The 27,727-nt window shown below is 41.4% G+C and overlaps 1 protein-coding gene across 9 annotated transcripts in view; it reads left to right on the top strand.

Annotated features, from left to right (window-relative positions):
* FAM110B (family with sequence similarity 110 member B) overlaps positions 1-27,727 on the top strand; it is a 138,688-nt gene that overhangs the window by 7,750 nt on the left and 103,211 nt on the right. For 7 of the 9 annotated variants that reach the window (XM_016165663.2, XM_036232843.1, XM_016165657.2 and 4 more), the window contains exon 2: positions 23,566-23,663. The exons of the other annotated variants lie outside the window; for them this stretch is intronic. The gene's annotated coding sequence lies outside the window, so the exon portion shown is untranslated. The remainder of the gene's footprint in view (positions 1-23,565; positions 23,664-27,727) is intronic. 9 annotated transcript variants of the gene reach the window in all.

The following is a 27,727-nucleotide window of genomic DNA, read 5'->3' as shown; positions in this document are numbered from 1 at the left end:
CTTCCCCATTGTTCTGTTTTATTTTATTCACAGCCCTCATTTCTAAATGAAATGGTGTAATTTTCTCCAAGTGGAAAGGGCCTCTATCATGTAAGCTGCTGTATTCGCAGCACCTAGAACACTGTGGGCCACATCGTGGAGCTCAATATGTATTTACTGAAGAGAGTGTGAGGGTTACGCTGCTGATTATGAGATTCTTGTCGGCAGGGCCATGAAGGCACAGCAGAAAGGCCTGCTCTCAGCAGGTTTTCTGTGCTGTGAGATGACTGGCTTTCCAGCTGTGGTACCTACACCTGAGGTCCAGAGGGCAGGCTCCTCCGAGCATCCTTGATGGGGACGGAGGTGGCAGGGGGCAGGGAGGGGTGGTGAGAGGAGAGGAAGAGTTTATATTTGGAAACTTGGGTTTCTTGGGATGGTTGGCTATGCTTGTCATTTTGCCCCGGCATTTCAGAGGGACACTTGCTTCATCTTCAATCTAAATGTCACCCGAGGCCTACCCGATTCCCGAGATGCCAGCTTACAAGCACCTAACTCCTCTAGACACAACAGTAAACACGGTAGGGAAGTGCACCCACTGGAAAAAGTCAGACTGCTCCGGCCACCCTGGAAGTTGACCCTGAAATGGGGGCCATGGCCGGCAGCCCGTCAGACGGGCTCAGTCAGCATTCCGGACTGTGGGTTATTCCTCTGGTTTCCAGGTGACATTGTATTACTGACAGTACCACATCTTGCTATAATGGCTATTTTTGGTTTATTGATTTTCGATGCTATTTGTATTTTTCGAAAGGAAGTCATACCCATTTTAGAATTAAGAATATTTATAGATTCCTCAGGCTTTTAATCTTTCACAGTGCTTGCTTGTTGACAGTTTTTGCATGCAGGTTAGCGAATAAATTGTAAGGCCATTTTCACGACCTGTGCACGTACCCCGCAGTCACAGGTGTGTGTGCACAAACTATTTGTTTTCTTTTTTTCCCTGGCCACCACAGGCCACCATTTCCACTTGTGGTCAGAGAGAGAGAGTTGTGAACCCGGACAGCATGTCTGTGTTTTGACTCCATAATTAGAACAAGGTGAATTGAGAGGTTCATTGTGCACTCGACTGTGAGTTGGGAATTTTTAAAATCCTTTGAATCTATCCATAGCCTGTGCTCGTTCAAATGATCAGTAATTGGAATGTTGTGATTTTTAGGAATCAGATGTGTTTCTTCTCAATAAATTTTGTTCTTGTTTAGTGACCATGAGAGAAGAAGAGAAATCATTCTGTCAGTTTTGAATATGACTAGTCATGAGTGCTCTTCATAGCTCCTGTAGGCCATGTTCTAACTTGCAGCATGAATCAGGTTGTGACCATAAAACTTTGTATAATGGTGGCCGAAGGGGCCACCATTTTTGAAAGAATAGACTGACTGTCCAGTAACTTAGTTCTTTAATTTAATTCCTATTTTATTGTTTCTAAATCTTGTTAGTGACTTTATATTTATAGCTCTTACAGGGGGAGAGTATTAGTTATACAAGTGTATATTTTATGGGAAGTCGAAGTAGTCTTTTAGGTAGTGCCAGAGGAGATCGTGGTCTGCGTGGACTGTTTGGAATTGGTTCTAAGTGAAATTTCCTTGGAAGTGATGTGTGCCCCACACATACCATGTAGTGCGTGTGAGTGTGTGCATGTGTGTGTGTGCATGTGTGTGTGAAGGCCTAGTGTTCGCTATGAGCTTCGCAGTGCCGTGTTTTCCCAGTGAGAAGCGGCTGCGCCCGCTCCCCAGAGCAGCACGTTCCAGTTCCTGTGGCCTGATTTGCTTATCTGATTTCTCCTACAGGTATTTTTCCTTTCACAATTCACTAGCACAGGACTAAACTGCTTTAGCTGTTAATCCCCCATCGCTATTTCCACATGCCTCTTCAAGAGTGATTTCAGTGTGAAGCATTCAGCTGTTGAAAAGCTCTGTCCATTCTTTGGACCTTTCCCAAAAGGCGTTTAGGCACTGTGAGTTCATGATAAAGAGGCCACATGGCAAGGCCCTGTAATTCAGCACGCCAAGATGTTGTCAGATGTCTTTATACATTTTATGTCCGAAGTGCTTTAAGGCCTTCATTTTAATTTGGATTTTTTTTTTTATTTTATTTTATAAGATGGTATTTATTCACATGTATCGTGATTAGTCAGGGTTCTCCGGAGATACAGAGCCACTAAGATCTCAGGCTCTCCCTCCCCTCCCTTCCCCTTCTCTCTCCCCTTCTCCCTCTCTTTCCTGTATCTCTATCTCATCTCTATCTCTACACAAAGGAGATTTATTATAAGGAATTGGCTCATGAGATTATGGAGGCTGAGGAGACCCACAGCCAGTTTTCTGCAAGCTGGGCACTCAGGAGATCTGATGGCATCAGGTCTAGTCTGAGGACAGAAGACCGATCAGACAGAGGTCAAATTTGCCCTTCTTCTACCTTTTCGTTCTATGCAGGCCCTCAACAGACTAGATGGGGCCCGCCCACGTTTGGGTCAAATCTGCTTCACTTGCTCTACCCATTCAAGTGCTAATCTCGTCCAGGAACATCCTATCCTCACAGATGCACCCAGATGTTTAACCAGCACCCCTGTGGCCCAGTCAACTCGATGCATAAAATGAAGTACCACACACTTATGGTAAAATCAAAGTGTTTCAGGAGCTAGGTAGCCCGCCTTGAAAATGTGTTGTAAAAGCCCCGTTTTCCGATCCTGTTTAAATGACCTGATTTCCGGAGCGTGAGGACCAGCGGCTGGTCTCTCCGCCCCCGCCTTTCTCAGAGCGCTGGCAACGCTGCGCCACGACCTCTCTGACCGGCGCTCGTGGGTCAGCTGAGCGCGGCATTTTTTGAGGTGTGCGTGGTTTTGTGACTCTCTTTGTCGAGACAGCGAGTTCGTCGAGTTCGTCGGTGTCTCCGTCTCTCCGTGGGCGCGCTCCCTGTGCAGAGAAACCCGCGGTGCTTCCTCGCCACTCTGTGTCTTCGCACGGCGTAGGTGGAGCCGGCCTTCTCGGCGTGAGCACGGCCTAAGCCGGCCCTTTACAGTGTCTCTCAGCGCAATTGACATTCAAGTTTAAAGTGGTAGACGTTACTTTGTATAATTATGTCTGATACATAGTTTTCACTCTTACTTCGACTTCAGATTTCAGACAGGTAGGGAAATGTTTTGAAACTTGAAAACATACATTTTCTGGTTTGAGCAGAAAATATAATTATTAGATTTGATGGTAAGTACCATTCATCGCCTATCACAGTGAATATAGGAAGGAACTGAGTGATGTATCATTTTTGAAAAACACTTCGATCATCCACACCTCTGATTTTTCTTCCATTAGCACCTGCAGTCAATCATAATACTGATGATAATGATATTATTGAATCGGACTCTTCTATGGGGCTCACTATGTTGCTGGCACCGTTCTCAGCACCTTTCCGATATTCTCCGTATTCACGTGATGGTGCCTCATCTTCTCATTAAAGTAGTTGATGCTTATACGCATTTTTACCTTTGCCTTCTGCGACATTCAGCTTCAAGAGGTAAAGAACTAATTAGATGCATTTCTCCCAAGAGTTGACTTTTAAATTTACTTATTTAGATTGCTCTGGTCTTTCCTAAGACTCCTTTTTTTGTTCCTGTTTTGGTCAAGAGTTGGTTTGAGACTATAATCAACTACAGGCGGAAGCTTGATACAAGGCCCAGGAGACCATGATAGTGAATAGGGCCTCGTCACCAGACGATGTGGCCTTGGCAGGTTCTGATAGGCCGACTTGTGGATCTTTATTAAACCCAGGGGAGAGTTTTATCTAGGAACCTGACTTAAGTGGAAACCGGCTAGGCCCAAGGGTATGAAGAACTAGAACTTCTCGCCTAACGTGTTGCCCGTTAGGATATGGATGCCGTGCTTAATCAAACTGTTTTCCAAAAAGTGCTCAGAATTTGGTTGGCCCAAACAGTGATTAACGGCGTCCGTATCCACTGGCACCACTCCCATCTTCTAATCAATAAATACTCAAGTGCCTGCCGCGTGCCAGGGACCGTGCTGCTTGCTCCCCGGTTGGGAGGAAGTCGGCTCCTCACTCATGGATGGTGAAGCTCTGGGTGGCTGTGAGACCTCTGGGCCTCCTCTCCGAGAACTTCGTCTTTATCTTCAACTAAGATGGCTGAAGGTAAAGAGGAAGTTCTGAGTTTGCGTCTCTAGTTCTAACCCCACGTTGCTGCCAGGCGTCAGGGCCCTCTGTCATTCCTTTGAAGTGTGTGTCACCCTTGGTGAAATTGTCATTGTGACTGGGGTCATGTGCATCACATGCTCCTGCTTGACTTGGGGCACATAGCATTAGTGGAGCAAAGATTCATCTTTTTATTCTAGGACAAAAATATGGCTTTCTCACTTTTTGGGCCTTATATCACCCCCTTGGAACAAAAAGTAACATAAAAGGAATGTTACGTCGAAAGGAATTTTTTTTTTGCTTGCATTTTGATATGTGAGGTAGAAAAACTGTAAGAAACTTCCTTCTACCAAAAGAGGGTGAATTCCTCAAACCTGAAATAGCAAACATAGGAATGAGTTTTATCTTTGCTCGTAGATTTGTAATAGATTAGTTGATGCCTTTCATCTAATAGAGCAACAGTGGTAGATATCATGAAAAGTTTGCATTTGGAAAGGTGACTTCTTCCCCTTGCATCTTAGCTGAGGCTAACACCAAGAATGCACCCCGAGAGCTAGAGAGGCCACCCATTGACAACAGCGGATGGGCCCAAATTCATCAGCCTGTGCCCCGCCAGCGGACGGTTAGTAGCTCACTATCACGAGACTGAAATTAGGACCCCAGTCCCTGCTAACATCCCCACATCCTAGGCTTTTCCTTCTCATTGATTCACAAATGTCTTTCCCACCTGGCCACTCTCTGCATTCCTTGTGTACTTCAGCTTTGATGAAGCTCAGGGCTTCTTCATCTTTTCCTTTCTGTCTGATTGCCCTGCCTCTCAACCTTCCTGCCAGTTCTGCCTCTCCTGTACTGCCTCCTGACTTAGCTGAGATTTCGCTCTGTCACGTCGCTCAGCTCCTCCAAACCCTGACCATGTGTCCAGGACAAAGTCTTGCCATTCCAGGTCCTCCCTGACTTGGCCTCCGCGCCTCAGCTCCTTCCCTGAGTGCCTCCCAGCCTTCGCTCTTGCTGTTTCCTCTGCCTGAAGTGTCCGTTCACCTCTTCTCGGCATCATGCGACCGCAGTTGTTCTAAAAGGTTTTTATCATGTCGCCTCTCTAATTATTTTCCTTGACCTTCTGTGGTCTGAATAAAAAGAACAGAAGAAACAATCACATAATTTATGATGCTCATATAACTCGAATGCAAAGTCATAAAAAAGTATATCTCTGCCTTATCATTACTGTAAAACTTGATGGAGGACCATAAATCGTACTCACACCAGCGCTTGTATCAGCTTCAGTGAAACCACTTTTACTCTGAGAGAAGTTTGCATCTTGAGATCGAAGAGAATGCTCTCTCAGGTGCAGAGTCGCGGATAGGATCAAGGTACCACTACTGATAATATCCTGAGAGATTTCGTCGAAGACAAGAGGTGCTGGAATCAAGATAAAACCCCTGATTTTTCAGAAAGTGCCAAGAGATCCTGGACCTGCACTGTGTAATGTGGTGGTCCTGGCCACGTGTGGCCATGGAGCACTGGACGCGTAGGTGACCTGAGTTGAGGAGTCCTGTAAGTGTAAAGTATATGCAGATTTTGAAGATTTAGTTTGAAAAAAGGATGTTAAATAATTCAGTGATTTTTTTATATTACTCATTGAAATGAGATTTTTAGGTTTGGGGGAGTTAAATAAAATATATTATTAAAATTAATTTCACCAGTTTCTTTATAACTTTTAATACGGTTAAAGAAAATTTTAAGAACATAGGCGATTCCCATTTATGACTTGCATTACATTTCCTTTGGAGGGTGTTATTCTACGCTCTGCCATTCGTTGGTGTCGCCCATATCCTTGGCAGCACTCAGAAATATAGTGGCAAGCAGATGGTCATGTACTTGTGGGAAAGGAAGTAGTAATAGCTGAAAGCGAGAATAGCTTCACTGAGAACAAATCACTCCTAGCTCACCTCTTTTTTTTTTTTTTTTTTTTTCGTACAGTTACTAGGCTAGCAGATGAGGACAATTCTGCAGATTTATATTTGGATTTCTTTAATACGTTTGGAACATCTCGTCTGATACGCGGGAGGACGATTTAGAGAACATCGAGTTGTGGTTGATAGCATGGCTGTGTCTGTAGCTGGCTGATCTCAGTCCTCAGAATACCTCGTATTGATTTTCGGGTCAGGAACAGGCTGGGGGACGTTCTCGGCCTTCCCAGAGAGCTTGTTTCATTTTAGTGATGTGAGAGGGCATAAACTGAGTCATTTGTGAAGATGTCAAGTTCGATAAGGTGCCAGTGCCCTAAAAGGTTATGCCACACCAGCCACGTTCTGCAGAGTGGTCTGGGGGCATTCACTGGACACATTTATTGAGCACATACGTGCCCAGGCACTATGCCAGTTGCTGAATATAAAGATTAGTACTATTATATTGTCCCTCACATCAGGATTTCTTCTATGGGGGGAAGAAAACCACTTAAATAAACTCAGTCCTAAAATCGCAGTCCGTGCGGTAGGTAGCTCACCGATAGAGGCTCATGGGAGTAGGGAGCCGGGCCGGACAGAGAGGGTCAGTCCACCTCTGCCACTTTGTTGACATTCGTCTTGGTCCTGATTTCTGACTCTTGCTGTGAAGAACGGTTTAGTATTAACTGGTCAGAACTGAAATCATTATCCTTAATGGTTCATTTCCAGCAACTTACTGTATAGCATATTAATTTGTGGGTTTTTGAAAATCCTGATTGGTTTTATTTTTCCCAGCTTTACTGAGGTATAATTGACAAATATATATGTAAATTACACATACTTAACATGTATATTGTGGTGTTTTGGTATATGTGTACAGTTGTGACAAGAAGACCACAATTTAGCTAATGAACACATCTATCACCTCAATTGTTTGTTTGTTTATAGCGAGAACACTTAAGATTTACTCTTTTAGCAAATTTCAGGTAGACAATACAGTATTATCGCTGCAGTCTTCATGCTGTGCATTAGGTCTCCAGAGCTTCTTCATCTCATGCCTGAAAGTTTGTACCCTTTAACCAATATCTCCCCATTTTCCCCACCTGCTAGTACCTGCCAACCACCATTCTGCTCTGTTTCTATGAGCTTGACGTTTTCAGACTCCACATAGAAGTGCGTGAGATTTTTCTGCAGCTGTGGGAAAAACCTTGGTAATAACTGCTTTGAAAAATGTCCAAGACAGACCATCTTGACCGTACTTTGGGAGGTTTACTGGACCCATGCGATAGAGTGGACGTCAAGCTTATTCCTCAAAGGTTGTCCTGGCTTCGTCCACTAGGTACCTGTTTGGCTGTATCCATACAGAAGCAGAAAATTCTGCATTCTGATCAGGCTTTTTGAACTTTAGTCGAAAGTTATAAACTGAGCTCTTAATAATCTAAGAGGCTTGTTTATTGTGGAAGATTCTTTCAAGAGTTTCCGTGGCCCATCCACTGCTTTCACTCCTTCAGCTTTCATCTTCCTAGTGTGTAGGAAGCGGCTCTAGACAACCTTTCGGTGCAGGGAGTTATTTTAGGCCCTCCCAGAATCGGCCTCCTGACTGAATGGCCCTCTCGTCCACCCTGTGCTCCAGTTTAGTTGAGGATGTTCCAGAGACAGCCGTACGACATCTTACTTGCACTCCTTACATTGCTGTTTCCTGGTGTGAGCTACACTGTACGCACTCTAAAACCTGGCCAGAAACGTATAAGGCAAATAATTTGATTAAAAATATGAGCAATAAACTGTAGGCAAGCTTAGAGCTCAACCATAGATACTTAGTAGGAAATTATAGCTAGTTTTTTTTTCTCAATTTGATCTCATTTTATGCTTAAATTGTCTGAAATTTTTATTTTATTTTATTTTTGTTTTTTTTTAGGATCTCCTTTCACAAACGTTATTTTATTTTATTTTATTTTTCTTAATTTTATCTCACATTTCTTGTGAAAGAAGGCAGGGCGTAAACTAAAACTAGAAGCTTTCTTAAAGTCATTTTTGGTCTATAAGTTGGCTGTTAAAACTTTTTACTCTGAGAAGATAGGAGTTATATGTTTGACCAGTTGAAACTTTTATATTAAATGTCAATTCTTAAGTCAGTGGTGAGCAACTTTTTACTTTTATTTATATATATTTTGGGTGGATAGATGAGAAAAAATATTTAGAGGTATTTTTTTTTCTTTCAAAATTACAAGTTTAAAGAGCTCTATAGAAAAAAAAACAAATAAACTTAATTATTTCTTGAGTAGAAAATCTCAGGAGAGGACTTGGTGATGTTTCTGGGTCATGAACACTGTCTCACCGTAGTGCAGGTGAGACAGGCGGACCTTTGCATTCCTGTGCCTGTGTGGGGCTCCTGGAGGTCACCTGGGATTGCCATGTCTTTCTCAAAATAACCATCCTTAGATACACACTGGGTTGATATTACTGTGGTTCTGCTTTTTTAACAGGGCCATTGGTGCCAAGAGGTGAGATGGAATCTTCAAGTCATTTGGGGAGCAGGAGAAAATACACACACATTGAACTTGGGCTGTGGCCTTGGCTGTGGACAGACTGGATCCCACCGCTCTCCCCAGCGTGGTCTTCCCTGTTCTGGGGTCATGAGTCTCATTCCCCTGAGTTGGCAGAGTGGAGTGAGCATTCCTGTGTTTGCCTTCCCTGGCCCCCAAGCCTGGACCCCAGAGGCCCTGGGTTTCACTCTACCCAGGCCTGGGAGGCTGGTTGATGATCCTCAGATGATTTTTCATAGAGGATCTCACCCTGCAAAAGGCCGTGTTTGGATTTAGATAGTGTGTTCTCTTTGGACCTGAGGCTACTGGGCTTTATTTATCAACAAAGATTTCTCTGGATACTGCAGGAGAAGGCAAACATGCGCTGTTATAGAATATTTACCTAAGTGTATCAAAGATGAGATCTAACAGCAAGAAATGCTAAGGTCAGCATGAGCATAAAGAGGGAGGCTTTGGGATGTGCACAGTGGCCATCCGCAGATCCACACTGGAAGTTCACGGGGCGGGGATAGGTCCTATGCTGTCCTGGCACACACCTGAGCTCAGGAAATAGTAATTGACGGTATTGGAAAGGCCTTCATTACAGGTTCTGCAGATTGCTGCACTGAGACCCATGGGGGAGAGCAGGTTTCAACTTAATGAAGGTCAGAGGTGGCCCAGACCACAGAGGCTGCCATATGAAGTGGATTCCATTGCCGGGACGGGGTTCCAGAAGGGTCTTTTTGTCCCGTGTTCCGGGGCCAACCCATGACCTACCGTTGCTGTTGCCATTTCTAGCACCATCTTTTTTACTTCTCACTTTGGGTTTATTTCATCGTGCCACAGAAGCTTAGCATCTACTTCACAGTAGACCTAACAGTCTATTCAGGGTGGTCTCTCGGGCACAGAGGTGGAAAATAAGGTCACCTCTCTTTAACACCAAAATAAACTGATAAGTGCTTGTGAGCGCAGTCTGGAAGGAGTGAGGTACCTTGCCTTTTGCTTTGAAACGTTTGTTTACATGCTGGGAATGCGATGGCAGCGTGTGCCTCCTGGGAACGGGGACTTGCTGTACGTTAAGAAGATCCTGGCATCTGCGTGAACAGAGTTATTCTTCTGCCTCCCATTCTCTCTGGCTTGACCCAAGCCCAGGCAAAATGGGAAACTCTGAGGGCCGACATGGAACAGTCATCAGTTCTTCCATGAAAAGCCCTCCACAGTCATTTACTCCACGGGTCCATAGTCAACCCAGTAAGAACACCTGGGGTTCTGTAGCTTCCTGGGCCTCCCTCCCCCGAGTGGGAATGGGGGGACTTCAGAGAGCACTCTGGAGGGGACATTGATGCACACGTGGCTTTAGAAGCCCCCGGTCGGGGTCAGTGGTTCCCGACTAGCACACCATGCTTGTTTGGAGGGCTGTTAAAACATTAGTTCCAGCCATGGGAGGCCTGAGAACTTGCATTTTTAACTTGCCCCCTGGTGCTATTAAACCACGTTCTGGGTGAGGACCTCAGCTGCAGAGTTTGTTCCCAGATGCAGCAGACGTTGCAGGGTCCTGGGCACGGGGACCGTATTTGTCTTGCAGGGAAAATGGTGCAAAACCAGAAAGGGTTGCGGAAGTTCTCCCAGAGAAGACCTGTCACGGGCTTTGACTTCTTCATCAGGATTCCGAAATGAAGCCCGTGGTTTTTAATAGTAACACTTCTGCTTAATAAACCACACGCACACGTATTTTTCCCTAACCATTTTGCCTTTGTCTTTAGTCTGCGTGAATTTTCATACATAAAATATTAGTTCCGTTCTGATTTTTTGGAGTACCACTTATTAAACATTTTTAGTCACTTGGAAACAAAACTATTATCTTCATATTTTATTTGAAAATAAATTTAATGGAAATCTGCTCTTGGGTCATTTTCAGCTTTAATTTGAAAAATTTAAATGTAGCTATTTTTGATAACATCAAGATTTTGAGCCATGAAAAATGTATTATTTCCTTTGATTTAAAAAATGGTTTTTACAAAATAATATCCTTTTTTGGCGGATTTTAATTTTTTTAGCTGATGAGTTCATGTTCTTTTTAATTTTCAGACAGCTGGGATGTTTCTGTTTTATTTAGAGTACATAAAATTTATATTCTGGGAATATTTTTTCTAATTGCAACAAAAGTTAAGATAGATACCATTAATTGATTAAATTTAGAGGAATATAGTGATGATAATTTCTAAATTTAGTTTTAGGCCCTTAGGTAAATATGGACGATGCATTATAGAATCACACACCTAGAACTTATATAATGTTCTTAACCAATGTTACCTCAATAAATTTAATTTTTTAAAAGTGTTCTCAATGTCGTGAAACATGCTTTTAAAAAGTTACAAAGATTTAAAGTGAAACCTAGTGAAATGTATTATATAATTAAAATAAATCCTACTTGGGAGCAAATTTAATTCATGGAATATTGAACTGTTTCTCATATTCATTCAATTCATTCTGGTTTTATGCTTTAATTATATAGTTGACCCATTTAATCTGCATATCTCGCATCACAGAAACTGGTGTATCTTTTAAATAATTTTTATGTATGAGAAATCTGATGCCTCTGGTGAATGGGGCCAGAGGGAACTAGAACATTCATTCTCTGTGCTCCTTTGATGATTTTTTTAATCTGTGAAATAGGTACTTTTAGGTAAGATTATACTGGGCAAGAAGAAAGATGGGAGCTGAAGTAAAATATGTATTATCTATTGTTGCATAACAAATGATCCCAAAACTTAGTGGCTCAAAGTGATAAAGGTTCCCTATCTTCACATTTCTGTGGGAATTCTGGGTTTCTCAGGACGCTGCAGTCAAGGTGTTGCTGGGGCTGCAGTTATCTGGAGGAAGATGGGGCCTGAGGGATGTCACGGGGCTCAGCTAGGTGGCAGGTAAGTTGATGCTGACTCTTGGTGGGTGGGAGGAGCTTAGTTCATTCAACCTGGAGCCTTTCCTGGGACTTTCTGAACTGTTTTGATTATAAGTCAAATTCTTGGCCAGGGAAGCTATCTAAAGGATGATCTTTCATAATACCCCAGAATGGCTTGCTACCCCAACTGCACATACTAAGCAAGCTTTTCCAAGGTGCTGCTTTGTGCCAGGAAGTGCTCCAGGTAGGTGTCCGGCATGTTCTTTGCCCTCCAGTAACCCAGGAGAAGGTGGTGCAATAAGCAGAACGTGCTTAGCCTAGGAAGATCGGGGAGGAAATGTGTCTAGGGAGGCTTTCCTGCAGAAGGTGCGGTCTGCTCTGAGCTGAGTCTCATTCTACCTGTTTCTTAAGGAAAGGTAGGTGTTAGCTAGGTGAAAGGATGGGCTGGGAGTGGGGAATCGGGAGAAATTGAGGAGGGACATTCTAGCCAGATGGGTGGGACCAAGTCAAGGGACTGAGTCATGAAATAGCATGGCAAGTCTGGGGCACTTCAAGGCATTTAGTTTTGCACTGTCTCTTATACATAGCTTATCCCATCTTGAAAATTCTCCCTTTTAATAAGGTTGTATCCATTTACACTCAAGGTAATTATCGATATGGTTGCTTTTAAGTTTGCTCTCATTTTATTTATTCGTTGTGTCTGATGTATTTCTCCCTTCTTTCTACCTCATTTTAGATTAGTCAAGTATTTTTTAGTATTTCATTTCATCTTCGTGGTTTTTTAGCCAAGGTTTGGTTTTATTTTCACTGGTTGTTCTAGGTATGCGTGTATGTGTATGTGTGTGTGTGTGTGTGCGCGCGCGTGTGTGTATCTACATTGAATTAATATTACTACTTTATGTTTAATCTAAGAATCTTACAACTGTATATTTATATTTACCCTCTTGCCATCTTTTGTGCTATTGTTATATAGTTTACTGCTACATATGTTACAAACCCCACATATGTTATGTTTTACTGTACAACCAATTATCTTTTAAAAAACAAAAAAGAAAGAAAAGATACTTTTTAATATTTATCCACACTTTTACCATTTCTACATTCTCCTTTCTTCTCAGTTTTTCAATTTGCTGTTATTTCCCTTCAGCACAAAGAACTTCCTCTATCCTTTATTGTAATGTGGGTCTGCCAGTGACACATTTTCTCAGCTTCTGCCAGTGACACATTTTCTCAGCTTTTACCTAGTCAAAAACTTCTCTAAGTTGCCTCCATTCCCTTTTGCATTTGTCGTTCTTTCGGATTTCAGTCTGTCTGTCCTACCACACTGTTCTATAAGGCGTGTCCGTCTCTGCTTGTTCCTGCCAAGTCACGTCTCTCTGTGGGATGTTCCCTGTCTCCTGGTCTCCCCATGCCCCAGTCCAGGCCAGGTGGGCACGCTTCTCAGCCTAGACTGGCAGCCCCGATTGTCTTTTGGCCTATGAAGGACTTGCTTCTTGCTGAAATTTGGGTCATCATGGTTTCTTTGGATTTGTTCCTTTTTATTACAAACCCAGAAAAGTGTTGTTTTTATTTTGTTTTATTTTGTCCAGGTGAAAATCTTGTTACCATGTGATCAGAGGCCTTTCATGTGTATTCTAATTGGAAACGGAAGTCTCATGCGTAATTTTAAAGAAAATGCCCAGAAGTATGGAGTCCCTCAGAGAGTTCTCTTGATTCTGGTCGGATTTGACCAATGGAAAGCGCTAGCAGACAATCAGTGCCCAAATCACATGTTGAGTGATATTCTTTTAATTTTTCTTTTTTCCAAAACCAAAATTGGCGATACCCGTGCAATATTAATGAGCCACCACTAGTTAACATTACCTGCCACCAAAATAGGATTTCTGAAAAAAGAGTAAAAATAAAATCAAACATGTTTTCTAGGACTGCCCTGAGACAAGCTCCTTTTCAGTTATGAAACTCCTAAATCAGATGCAAGTCAGAAAACAGAAAAAGTTAAAGACGTATGCCATAAAGTGGATTCATAGCTGGCTTTTTTTGCTCAGCTGTAACAAACCACCATGTCTTGGGTGGCTTAAACAACAACCACGTGTTTCTCACTTCTGGGGACTGGGAGTCCAAGGCGAAGGTGCGGGTGGATTCGGCGTATCGCGAAGGCCCACTAAACTGGCCCATGGACAGCCATCTTGTCCGCATGTCCTCATGTGGCAGGAGGGGTGAGAACGCTCTCTCTTGTCTCTTTCATAAGGACACTAATTCCATTTGTGAGGGCTCCATCCTCCTGTCCCAATCACCGTCCAGAGGCACCACCTTCCAATGCCATCACCTCAGGGTTTAGGATTTCCACATACTAATTTGAAGGGAAACACAAACATTCCATCCGTTGCAATAACATCGCTACTCCTGATGGCCGAAACGTAATTGATAGCTTACTTGCAGGTTCTCAGCCAGTGGGTCTCAGCCAGTGGTTTTCAAGTTCTCAGCCAATATATTTATTAAATAACAATACATGTATTGTCATTTAATACACAACAACCCTGAGTAGAACTGAGATTCAAATTTGGGATTGTTTGACTGCAAAAGAATACAACTTTTAACCAGTAAACTATAAATACTATCTTGTTTAACCACTTTTTAAAATGATTAACCAGTGTATTTTTTATTTGTTAGGTTGTCCTGTCAACCTCATTTTGATCAATTAGTAATATTTTATCCAATACCTCCTTTTTTGTGACATCAATTTGAGGTGGGCATAAAAGAATTCAAAGACTGTGTTTGTGAAGCATATAATTTAGTCGGGGAAGCAGGGCTTACATCAGACAGTCAAAAAATGCTACAAAAGATCATATGATAAATGCTACATTTCATGGAGCAAGTTGTATTTTTATCATGCAATTTAGCATCACTATTAAGATAGCAAAATTGCCGTAAGTCTAATGGAGCCGTTAATTTCATGTTTACTCATAGTGCCCTGGCCAGTCATTTATACTGACATTAATATTCCCAAAGTCATAAAGATAGCGTATAGCTGACATTAAATATGAAAAGCTCAGTCCTCAGTGAAACTTTGCCCTGTCCTGTCTCATAGACATGCTGGCAGTCTGGCTCGCAGACTCCACGTGCTCGCTTGCTGGGGACCAGCACTGAAGGTTTCAGGCGCGCACCAGCAGAAAGGAGCCGTGGGCAGCGTTCTGTGCTGCTGCTCGTCTCTCTGGATCCTGCTAGTGCAGTCAGGCTCTCACTTCCATAAATACAGTGATTTATATTCAGCCCGTCCATTCACAAGGGCCCCACTGGCGAGACCTGGCTCTACATTTCCATTCTGAAGGCTAAGGCTTTCCTGTACACAAGAAGTAAGAAGTATGCAGCAGACACATACTACGACATGAACGCACCCCGAGGACATTACGCTCAGTGAAATAAGCCAGTCACAAAAGGACAAATACTGTATAATCCCATTTATGTGATGTACTCGGAGTAGTCAGATGCATAGACACAGAAAATGGAATGGTGGTTGCTAGGGGTAGGGGGTAAGGGAAACATGGAGTTAATATTTAATGGCTACAGAATTTTAGTTTTGCAAGATGAAAGAGTTCTTGGGGTAGGTGATGGTGGTGGTTGGGCAACAGAGTGAGTGTACCTAATGCCACTGAACTGTGCAATTAAAAATGTCTAAGATGGTAAGTTTTATGGTTTGTGTATTTTACCACAGTTACAAAAAGATAACAATATAAAACATGATGTCTCAATAAAGCCTGTGTTTAAGTGTTAAAAAAAAAAAGAAGTGTCCAGTAGATTGTGTTACATTTTATTAACATTATGCTTACTCTTTGTAGGATAACAGAAAATACCAGTGTTGATTTTGGCATTGTTCTACACTTGCTTATTAATGAGATGAATAGCTTTTTTTTTTTTTTTTTTTTGAAGAGAAAGCTGAAAGTAGAGATTCTTTGGCCTGAAATCATCACCACCTACTCTGGAAAGCATTCAAAGGGACTCCAGTTGTAAGCCTCACCTCGCCAGGGCTTCCCCAGACCCCAGCATTTGAAAGATTTGTCCCTCGAGGACCAAAGTACTGTGGGAAAGCTGTGCCCGTTTGCTTGCTGAGCACCAGGAGTGTGTGTGTGTGTCTTTGAAACAGCTCAAGTGACACTTAAGAGTCCCTGTAGTCCAACACTAAATGTATCGTGGGAGACGAATTTTTTAAGGGAAAAAAAAGAGAGACTTGAGTCTCATTGACACTCTTTTACTTGGTATTTGGAGAATCCTGGAAAGATGGGTAGTGGCCAATTTATAAACATCATGGAAAACAGAATTTTGTCGAGATTATTTCTTGGCATGATAGTCTAGGGTTATTTAAATAAGATGACGTAATTTCCTTTTCAGGGAACATAGTGACTGCTTTAAAAGATAGTCATTTAAGATAATTTATAAAAGTAGAGTTATATGATCCAGCAATTTCACTTCTGGGTATATACCCCAGAGAATTGAAAGCAGGGACTCAGAGATACTGTATACCCATGTCCATAGCAGCATTATTCAGAATAGCTAAACTGTGAAGGCAACTCAAGGATCCATCAATGGATGAATGAATGGATAAAATGTGGCATATTCATACAATCGAATATTATGTAGCCTTTAAAAAGAAGGACATTTTGACACATGCTACAACATGGATTAATCTTGAGGACATTATGCTAACTGAAATAAGCCAGTCACAAAAGACAAACACTGTATGATTCCACTTACATGAAATCGTAAAGTATCAAAATCATAGAGACAAAGTAGAATGGTGGTTGGGAGGGGTGGGGGGTGGGATGGGGAGTTACTGTTCAGCGGGCCTAGAATTCTAGCTCTACAGGACGAGTTATAGGGATGGATGGTGGTGACGGTGGCACAACATTATGAATGTATTTAATACTTCTGTACAGTTCAAAACAGTTAAGGTGGTAAGTTTTACAACAATGAAAAATTGTAAAAAAAATAAATAAATAAAGATCAGCCTCCAGGTAAGATAAATGCTTTCTGCCTTAGGAGAAAGTAGCGAGTTCCTGACTCTTGTGTTTTTTCTTGAAAGAAGTAGTTTTCATAATGTGGGTTAAATGAGAGATTTTTCACATACAAATTTGAGTAACGGCAAAGTACACGTTTCTTACAACATTTTCTGCTAGACAGAGAAGTACAGTGACTTTGGAAGAACGTCTGATCACAAAGAAAATCTCTCGATCTATTTTGGATTTAAGAAGTCTCTGGAGTTGTACGAAATCGAACATTCGTAAGGAAGGAGACTCCGTTCTTCCTTCCCAGCGTAGCGTGTTAGTCCCACATAACATGCCAAAGTCACTCTTGTTTATTTTCATGTTCCTGCGTCTAAATTAGTGTCCCACCCAGCTGCTGCTGCCATTTAGGCAGCCGGCCACTCTAAACGCTGTTTGCTTTGTAATTTTATTAATCTTTCCTAAATGAGCTTTTATTTCCAGTTAATGACTCACAAGTATTAAAACCCTGGGAGGTGACAATATTAGTGATTGGATCATGATCAGTCAATAATGTGCTAGGTTTAAAAACATGTATTTGCATAACAAACCATGTGTCAGAACACCGTTTTTAAAAGCGTTAAAACAAACATTTGAGATGTGCAACACTCTTTTTAAAAAATGTCTTATTTGGAGCTAGATGCATTAATCCTTAAAAGAAACTTGTGACACCGATCATATAGTAAGCAGTTTACAGGTTTTTCCATTATGACCCGTTTCAGAAACTACTGTCTTGGATGTAACATTTCTTTGACCACATGTGGGTTTGCTAAGTGTTATTGTTTATAGAGAATCAATGTACGAAAGTGATGGGATACATCTGAGTGAATTTAATGAAACTTTTCCAGTGTGCTTTTTTTTTCTTTTTTGTAAAGCCTAAAGCAATACAGTGATATGTTTCAACTCAGTCCAAATAAATAATTTATTAGAATACATAACAGATCTCTTTTTAAGGTGTCTTCACAGCATGCAAGGAGCATTACAGTGAGGTGATTATGGTCTGTTTACTTTGAATCTAAAGATGTCTTCTCTTGTATAATCCTGTCTTTTAGAATAGAAAAATAATTTTCTAGAATATTTAAAAATCAGTGATTCATAACCAAGTGACTCCTGCGTGCCTGGCAGTTTTACACATTTTGGTTGAAATACCTTGCTCCAAAGTAGGTATTCTTTCCATCCGTTCATGAAAATGCGGGCAAGAGGGGCTTGCTGAGCAATCAGCCAACTTCGAGTGTTTGCCCTGCACTGATTTCTTTGCTGCCTCTCTTACAATGCATGGGCATTTGATCCTCAGAATTATCCCCTGAGGTAAGGACTATAATTATCTCCATTTTATAGATCAGGAACCCTGGGCTTTGAGAGGTTACATTAGCTACTCAAGGTCACATAGTGAAGGTGTGGAAGCAGGATTTGAACTCAGCTGACTTCAGAAGGCCCAGGAGCGTCCATTAGGTAATTGTTTTGGTTCCTTCTGTATCCCAGCTTAAAGATGCCTGGGTTCATTAATGAGTTCTCCCCCTCTGACTTCAGTAGCCTCAAAATGGCAGCATTTGCCTGGACTTGCTTTGTTCTTCCTGCACAACCCAAGCTGATACCCTGCTGATGGGTCTAAGATCAGACAAAACATGTAGATAGAACTCGAGTATCTTGGAAGCCCTGACGGTTCAGAAAGACCTATGAAGTATCACCTCCTGGCCTAATCCTAGAGATTAATTTATTAGGGAGAGAGGGCCCTAAGAAACCTTTTTATCTGGGCCGATATTTACAGGGGAGCTGAGTTAGGTGCCTTGGGCATGTGGAGGAGAAAGTGCTAAAAGTGTGAAAGGCTCACGGGAAAGCCTCTCAAAGGAGGGATCATGGGAGCGATGCTGAGGACGAGGGCGCGAAGCCTCCAGACACACAAGGGAAGTGCGGAGTGTTCCACAGTGTGAAGTGCACAGTGCGGAGGCAAGAAAACGTGTGGCCCCGTGAGTGTGCTCTGCTGTGATTCACAGTCGCTGGACCCAGCGCGTGAGGGAGAGTGGCAAGAAAAGGCTGTATCGCTGCGCGCTCCGCCTGCCAACCTGAGCCGTGTTCGGCCTTGCCCCTGTAGGTAGTGGAGAGCTGCTGAAAGTGTAAGGATTGTAAGCGTGGGACGGTGGGGGTGGGGAGGGGTGTAGGAGGGCGAGGTCCTAACTGGACATGGGAAAGATAGATTTTGCTTTCCCATAGAAGATTGAAAATCTGGTGTGGAGGTGATCGTAATGATCCAGATAGCACATTATGATGAAATATTAGGACTAGAGGATGACTAAATTTTTAGTTCAGAAAACTTGTCATTGCCAGATCTCCTTACCTTATGAGGCAGTCTATTCAAATTTGAGGTTGTTCTGTGCTGGAATGCTTTCTTACCATGAGCCATATTTGCCCGTCGATAACTTGTGCCACTCAGAACAATGATAGTCCTCCAAATGATAGTCCACCTTCTACCCCACCCCACTCCCAGGCATTTTCCTAGTTGATGTAAATATTTCTAGTTTCTCTTTTTACTGCCTACACCTCAGTTTCAAGATCTGATGCTAAGTACTTAACCCTCTTATCAGCCTGGGTGGTGTAGTAGGTACAGGGTAATTCTAGGCTCATGCATCACCTTTGGGGTTTAGTAGTGGGGGGATGGCAACAGTACAGAGGATTCAGGCACCTAAGCTGAGCTTTAGAAGGGGGCTTGTCATAAATACCTCTAGAGCATAATGATACATTACTCGTACCTCCACACGGGTTGGCCAATTTAGAGCGGTATTTGTATTGAATTTTATCCTTCTATAAGTTCCGCTTATAAATTTACCAGTATTTATGCTATAGGTAAGAGAAGAGTGATAAACTCAAACTTGTAGGTCTTTTTCAGATTAGTAAGTCTTATATCTTCTACCGTGGGAGTACATCACTTCTTCTTCTTCTTCTTCTTCTTTTTTTTTTTTTTTTTTTTTTTGTTGATGGTGAACTTTGTAAGGCCAAGGTCTTTGTTACTTAATCTCGGTGACTCTCACCAAGTAGTGCAGTGCCCAAAACATGGTTGTCTCTCAGAAAACTTTTGTTTGAATATAGTTTGGTTTTTATTTGACCTACGTTTGACATTAATACTATAGAATTATTTCATCTTCACACATTTAGAATTATGTTTCTATTACATAACCTTTTAGCCATTTTAAGCTCAAATCAGCTATAACTTTGATAAGCCTGTCTTATATTTTTATTTATATCGTGGATAAGCATGTCTGTTAGACTAGGACAAAGCCTACTGGATGCATAAGAGGTGTTTCCCAATTTATGCATCAGAGGTTTTAAAAAATAGTTTTGGAGTTGATTTTAAATTCACAGTTTTAAAGGTATAATTCAATGGATTTCATAAAGATGCACAATCATATACTCACTGTTACTGTCATGATATAGAACACGTCCACCCCAAGACATGTTCCATCACGCCTCTTTACTGGCAATTCCTTCCTCCTCATACCCTGACTCTTGGTAACGATTGATCTGCTTCCTATTGATACAGTTTTGCCTTCTCACAAATGTCATGTAAGTGGAATTATACATTTAATCTGTGTTTCACTTCTTTCCTGTAATACAGTGTCTTTGAGATTAACTCATGTAGTTATATGCATCAATAATTCTTTCTTTTTGTTACTGAGTAGTATTCCTTTGTGTGATATGCTGCATTTGTTTATCAGTTCATCAGTTGATGGAGATGTGAGTTTTTCGAGTTTTGGGATATTATGAATAAGGCTATTATGAACATTCTCGTACAAGTTTTTGTGTGGAATTTGTCTTTAAATTTCTCTTGGGTAAATATCTAGGAGTGGAATTGCCACGTCACGTGGTAAATGTGCATTTAACTCTGTAAAAAGCTGTCAAATTACTTGTCAAAGCTTCCGTAACATTTGTTTTTCCACCAGCATCGTATAAGAATCCGAGCTGCTCCATATCCTTGTAAACACTTGCTATTTTCGCCCTTTGAAATTTAGCCATTCGAGTGAATATATAGTGGTGTCTCATTAAAGTTTTAGTTTGGCTTGATATTTGTTCATTTTCTTTGTTGAAAATGTATGATTAAATATTTTCTTTTTTATGGGGTGGTTTGGCACTGAGTTGTAATACCAGTCATCAGATTATATGAAGAAATATAAGGAAGGTATTTCTTTGCTGACATAGTTTCAAATATGTCAATGGATATTTTGTTTTCCAAACCATTCCTTTGCCCTTCGGGCCATGCGTGGAGGGGTTCTTTTGTCATCTGTTGGTCTATTTTAATTTATTTTACCCTGATTTCCAACATATACCCTTTACTACCTCTGTCGACTCATATTCTCTGGGAAAACCCCACGTGCACTTACTAACTAGCCCTCTAAACACATGTGTACACGTATACATTCATCATGTGCAAACCTTGAGGCAGTGAAACAACACTGCGGAAGCCTCCTTAATTATCTCAGTCATCGGTCTGCAGTAGGGAAGGACGTCATCTCATGTTTCTGGGTTTCCTTGCACCTAGCACTGTACAGTGTAAATAAGTGGGAGTCAACAAATGGCTGTTGATGATGATAAGCTGCTGAACCATGTAAATTAAGTGCTGTTGAAAAACTCCAGAGTTTGAGAGTAAAACTTCTTGCCGAACTGATGGATCTAACAGTAAATTATCTTGAAGTTCTTACTTCAAAAACTGCTTATGTAAGCTTTGACTGTCGAATATCTGCATTTTGCTTGATAGCTATCTATAAAACCTACTTGAAAGTGTATTGTCACAAAGCTGTAATTATGATTCGACTATGACTAAGAAAGGGAAATTCTATTTTTGGAGTAGATGTAGCTAGTTTAAACAACCTAAGAATATTTCAGACTTCATTTCAGGTTTCTCATGGGCATTGGTGGTTTAATCTTGCTTTATCAGTGGAGTGAAAGGCGGAGTGTGCTCTCAAACATTTCGAATAGTGTTGTATATTAACAAAGCTTAGTTGATTCATTAAGTGCTGTTCATGCTGTGTAGAATAATAGATGTATAGAAAAATAGGTGAAATTATAAGCTCTTAAGAGGTTATTTATGGAAATTAAGATTGATTATGATCTAATGGAGCAGTGGATTGACATCTAAGAAATCTGAGATCTAAGACCAATTTCGCTGTGTGGAGAGGTCATTTGACCACTTGGGCTTTCAATTACTCAGCTGTGAAATGAGTTGATTAGAACAGATGACTCTATGATCCTTTACCTTCAACAATATGTGCTGCGAATGATTTTTGTTAGGATGTTTTAGATGTCACATAACTACACTGAAGATAAATCCAGTACTGTAGTTCTTCATATGTGGTACATACAACTCCACATCCCAGTCATAATTGTATGACTCTTCTATCTCTGAGTCATTAGAGTAGGAGTTCAGCTGTTATATTCTCTCTCAAAACTGTGAGAAGGAGAAGGCAAAAATAATGGCAAATATGAAAATGAATTTTTGATATGAAAGTATTTTGGATTAAAATTTCTCTAATATCCTATTAAATGTATATGATTTTATTCATTTGAATTCCTGGAATCTCATATATTTCAGCAGGCAAATAAAGTAAAATCTTAAATCATAGGTAGTAAGCACTCAAACAGAGTCATAAAGTTGAAGTTTATATTTCTATTTTAATCTAGTACTAATTTTTACTTTATGTTCTACTGGAACATTGCTAGATAATGGGGCAGAGGAAAGTAGACTGTTCTGAAAGTTTTAAATGTGAGAGTGGGAAATATCAGTCTTAGTTGTTATTTAAATAGACATTTTCAGACTTTTATTTTTTTGAAGCTAAACAAAATCTAGGTCAAGATTTGCAGCTATACTAATAAACTTCTGGTAAATTGTTCATTGCACCTCACTCCAGAGAGGAGATAATGATGGTTGGGAAGCTGGCATGGACCTTCATGAAGCAGTCTGGTCATTACCTGTTGAAACACCAAGTGCATCTTTAAAGTATTTAACCATTGATTAGTCCCGTAACCATGAAAAATATATAGTAAATCTCAATAAAAAAGGTATCTATAACAGTCTGAACATTTTCTTTCCTTTTCTGCGAGCTCATACTTTCAGGTAAACAAAGATGTAGTTATCTGGACTGATGACGTACACCAAGAGAAGATGCTAGAAGAGGAAATGATTACATTTTCCTCCATGGTATTTTCATTTGAGTCGTCAGATGTCCAGATAACAATCACTTTCATGATTCATTTAGGTATCTCCAAATGCATTTTGGAGGTACTTGAATGAATAAACATTTACATGTCACACGGACCTAGGGACAACTTTCCTCAGAAAACCTCTGCTTATTTCCCTTTTTCTAAAATGGAGTCACAGCATTTCTGGGCCTGAGTATGTGCCTGAGCCATGTTCATTGTTTCCTTTCTAAAAATGAAATACTGTATACTCAAAATTTGGGACAGTGTTGCCTCCAAGGTCTGTCCTCAGTCCAAGAGAAAGTAACCCCAGGACAATGAGGCGTGTGTTTGTGAGCTCATGTCAGAACCGCGTTTGAAGGACAAGATAAAATGCTGCTTTGTAATATTTGATTCCCTTGCAAACATGAACAGAGTTTCTGAAGCATAAGAAACTCCCCAGTTATACAGTTGTTTGTGAGAAGGCTACCCCCCATTTCCTGCAGGACTTTGTGAGCTAGAATATGGACAAGTCCCTTTGGGGATGTTGTGTTGGGTACAGTGCAAAGCCACATCGGGGTCTCCGAGCTAATGGCCGTACACGGGCTCCTTTGGGTTACTTTCCACTTAATTCTAGAATTAATTCAGAGTTTTCTAGAGCAGCTCTATTTGAAAGAGACTTTGGACCCAATCTCTTCCTGGATGCATTAGGAAATATCCTGTCTTCGTTTTTCAGTGAAAATCAGTTTCTTTTTAATGATACTTTAAACATTAACCACTTTTGTTATCCAGAATAACTTTTTGTCCCTGTCCTTTTCCTTTAGAAATCCCCAGCTGGACTTCCAGAGCACCTGTCCTGTTCTTTGTGAGTCTTGAGTTGGACGTTAGCAACACTCTCAAAGGCCTGAAAGGGAAAGAAACGGTAATTACGTGTTTAAAAATGTATTATTAAATTCGTGTATGACGCTGACGATCACAAAGTAGATGCGACCTTGTATTTGTTGAGCAGCAGTGAGGCGTCCCCTTCGCCCGCCACCCTCTCCGTTTCTGTTTCTCTCCTCTCCTCCCCTCCACCCCCCTTTCCCTTTTTATCTCCGTCCAGGGCTTTCCCTGCACATTCTGTGGATGTTTACCCTCTCCGCTTCGGTCCGTTAGGACCCCAGTGATTCACGGGCAGGAGCCAAGCAGCAGCAGTGTGCTGGCTCCTGACTTGTGTGTGGATTTCTGAATATTCTCACTTGGCGTGAGCCCTGGTATATTTTTTTTCTGATTACTGATATATAATACATATAATATAATACATATATTGCAAAAAAAAATTAAATATGTTACAGATCTATAACGCAGAATGTGACCGTCTACACGAACACCACTCCCCAGAGATAATACTGATTAAATTTGGGTGCATGTACCTTAAATATTTTCCTCTGCACATATATACTGATGTTGTTAATAAACATGTCCCATCTGTGATAAGTGCCTAAAGCCAATGGGCAAAAATACTCGGGGTAGAGGTGACTTTATTAATTCTGCTAAGTACAGCATCGTATTGATTTCTTGCCCTTGCCATTTGAAATGGCAGTTTCCGTGAGTTGGGGGCCACTGGGTTCCCTGCATTTGGTTTATTTTGGTGGGGTTTTGCAGTCTCTTTGTAGACGAGCTGCTGCCTCCCTCCCACAGTGGTAATAGTCATTGGCATCCGGCATTCTGTAGAGAACCTGCACTCAGGTGTCGCCCAGACAAAGCGAGCGCCCTTGCTCTGGGTGCTGGGCGGGAGTGCTGAACTTTCCCCAAGCCGGAAACCTCTTCTGCGTAGCACATCCACTCCAGCATGGCTCTTGGGACTTCAGTTGCATTTCTTCAAAGTGCCTCTGTCTGTCCTTAAGGTGACTGTTGTTAGTCGTTGATAACCAACACAGTTTCTTCCTCCCAGCTGGACGGCCTCTCACCGTGGTTCCTGCCTCCCTCTTGGAATGCAGGAGCCTGGCCTGACTTCTGACGCTCGACTCCCTACGACCTGTTCCTTTAGCCTTTGTTAACCTCCTCTCACACCCTTAGAGTTGATGCCCTGCCTCATCTTGATGGCCCCTCATTATATCCAAAAACAATTTGCCATGATTCCAACAGCCCTTATTCCAGCCTCTTACCCTGTCGTTTATCTGTTCCCTGTGCCATTGCTGCTAAGGCAGGCCCCTGGCTCGGTTAGCTCAGTCGCTGAGAACCCAGTGTGGTCGGGGACATAGTGGCCCATAATAACTGAGCAGTTGATGACCCCTGAATAGACAGAGGATACCTGTCCAGACAAAGGCTCTTTATCCTGGGATGCCCTGTGCTCTGGTCAGTTAGAAGCCCTGGTCTTTGGGTCACGAGCTCCTGGGACCATTGCGCTGTGCCAGCTTTGAGGCGGGGCATCAGTTTCCTTATTTTGAATTTTTTCAGGGAAGAAGGGGCAGGGTCCCAGCCAGATTTATGAGTTGTCTTGTGACTGGGGTGTCCAGCTCTGGCCAAACCAGCCTTGGTCCCCTGTCTGCTGCTGTCGCTCTTCTCATAAGTGGGGCAGAGGGCAGGTCTGGAGACCCAGACTCCTTGGGGTTGGTGGGTAAGAGTGTGGCTTTAGCTTTAGATGGATCTGGGCCTACGTCTGGACTCTGCTACATGTAACAGATATGACCTTGAGATAGCTGTTTCTTCTGTATCTCCCAGTTTCTTTATCTGTCAATTAGGATAATAATAGAATGCATATCATAGGCTTGTCATGATCATTAAATGAGTAAGTTGCTATGTAGACTGGCACAATGAAAATGTTTAAAACATGTTAGTAGCTTTTATTACTGTTATCTTTTATAGAGTGGAGATAAGAATATCTACTTCTTGTGGTTACTGTAGGCATTAAATGCGGTGGTGTGTATATAATACATTGTGCTGGGCACATAGTGTTCTCAACAAGTGGGGGCCCTCAGTGATAACGATGAAATAACAATAGCGTTATCAGCAGGCCTGTGCAAAATGGCATAGATATTGTGACCCTGAAGTCTGATATCAGTCACAGCCAAGAACAGCTACAAGTTTAGTTTGTTGACCAGACAGTACTCTTTATTGGCAACTTACATTATTTAAAATCTCATTGGTTTATTAAGTCATTGTCTACACTTTGGTCACAAAAATTTATAAAAGTTGTGGTTGTGATTAACTATTGGGCTGAATAGTTAAGAGTTCTGTATTCCTGTAACCCCTTTATTCTTATCAGTATCCACTTTTTAAATATCAAGAGCAGTAATTTCTTGCATTTTTATGAAATTTTAAAATTAACTCAAGAATAAAGATATTAGGTATTGAATGATATTAGAATCCATTAGCCGACATGCGTTTATGATCATAATATGTATGTGTAATTATTTTGTTCTCACTGGATATTGCCTTTCTTTCCTCATTCTTAATTGTGAAGTACACCGAAGTATTATCACCCATGCCATATGTTACAAAACTATAAAAGAAAAAGGAAACTGAAATTGAATAACATTTGATTCTAACTTATATCTAAATTAAATGAGGCTTTTAGGAAAGCCTTTAATCTTCTTTTCCCTATACTTTGAACAAAAAACACATTTGAAGTGTTGACATGTTAGGGAATTTCTTATTCTTTGTTTTACATGTTTGTTTCTTACACATGTGAAACAAATGACATTACTTGGCTTAGGAATGTCTTTTATCAAAGAAGTGTAAACTAGTAGTTGATAGATGGTCACGGGGATGGGGAGCACGGCATAGGGAATGCAGTTAGCAGTAAGGTAATGGCTATGTAGAGAGCCAGAGGGAAGATAGAGTAATCAGGGGGGTCATTTTATAAACTATATAAATGTCTAACCAATGTACTGTGTACTTGAAACTAATAAAAAATTCTTTTTTTTAAAAAAAAAAAGTCTTTTAAAGAGTAATTCAAGTGACTGCGAGTTACCTTAGAAAGTGCATGTCTTTGATCCCTTCTGGCAATAGAGCGCAGTCTTGTTATCTTCGTGCCCATGTCTGGCATTGAGCATGCTCAGTGAAGTTGGGAACAAAATTGGAAATGCAGCTATGGAACTGGAGAACTGAAAACGCCTTTGTTAGAATGCTGAGAATATGATGACTTTTCAAATTTGCCTTTAGTATTACTGTAACACAGTTTAAACTATAAAGACGTTTCAGTGGGGTGATATTTGTGTGTGTTTGAATACCGTGAAACTAGTTCTTGTTCTGTCCTAAGTTTGGGATGCTGATGGCCTGGAGTCTGTCTCTTCTTCCCTCCCGCCCACTCTCCTCCTTCCCCATCTACCCTCTCTCCTCCCCGCCACCTCCTGCCTCCTTATGGGGAGGACCTTGCGTGAGGCCCTGCCTGTCCCTGCTCTCACAGCCTTCCCGTTCCCGTGTGGTGGCCTGGACTGCTTCTTCAGAGATCCTGATGAGAATTCAAACTAACAGCAGAAACTAATCTTGAGCAATAATTCAAGTATCCCTTCCTGCTGTTGCGACTTGTATTCTGATAGACCCCTCTCCATACTTGATGCACTCAGGGGAGGGAGCAGTCAGCCTCTCTTCAGGCATCCGTGGTGGTACATCTCTGATATGGACTTAAATCCACCTCTTATGTAACCATCAAAATGCCGTTTGCTACATCTTTCCCCAGCTAATTCAGGAAGAAAACATTCTACCTCTATTAGTATCACTGTTTTCTGGCAGAGAACAGTATTATTGTTGTATTTCACAAGAAAGACTGAGGCTCAAGCAGTTTTATGTCATGTTTGAAGTCAAGGCTTACTCTCCTGTCTGCCACGCATCATGGCAGAAACCTAGCATTTGGACTCCTTGACTTGGCTTGTGTCCTTCCCAATGGCAGACCGCTCTTTTCATTGATTTTTTTTGAAATTTGCATAACTTTAAAAATTTGACTTTGTTAACATGGTTGGTTGCACATGGGTTATGATTTGTCCTGAGATTAAACAAGAAAAT

The sequence above is a fragment of the Rousettus aegyptiacus genome, unplaced genomic scaffold (genome assembly GCF_014176215.1).
Source record: "Rousettus aegyptiacus isolate mRouAeg1 unplaced genomic scaffold, mRouAeg1.p scaffold_m13_p_15, whole genome shotgun sequence".
Classification (NCBI taxonomy): Eukaryota; Metazoa; Chordata; class Mammalia; order Chiroptera; family Pteropodidae; genus Rousettus; species Rousettus aegyptiacus.
The sequence above is the reverse complement of the archived record's forward strand: the minus strand, read 5'-3'. Positions and strand labels throughout refer to the sequence as shown.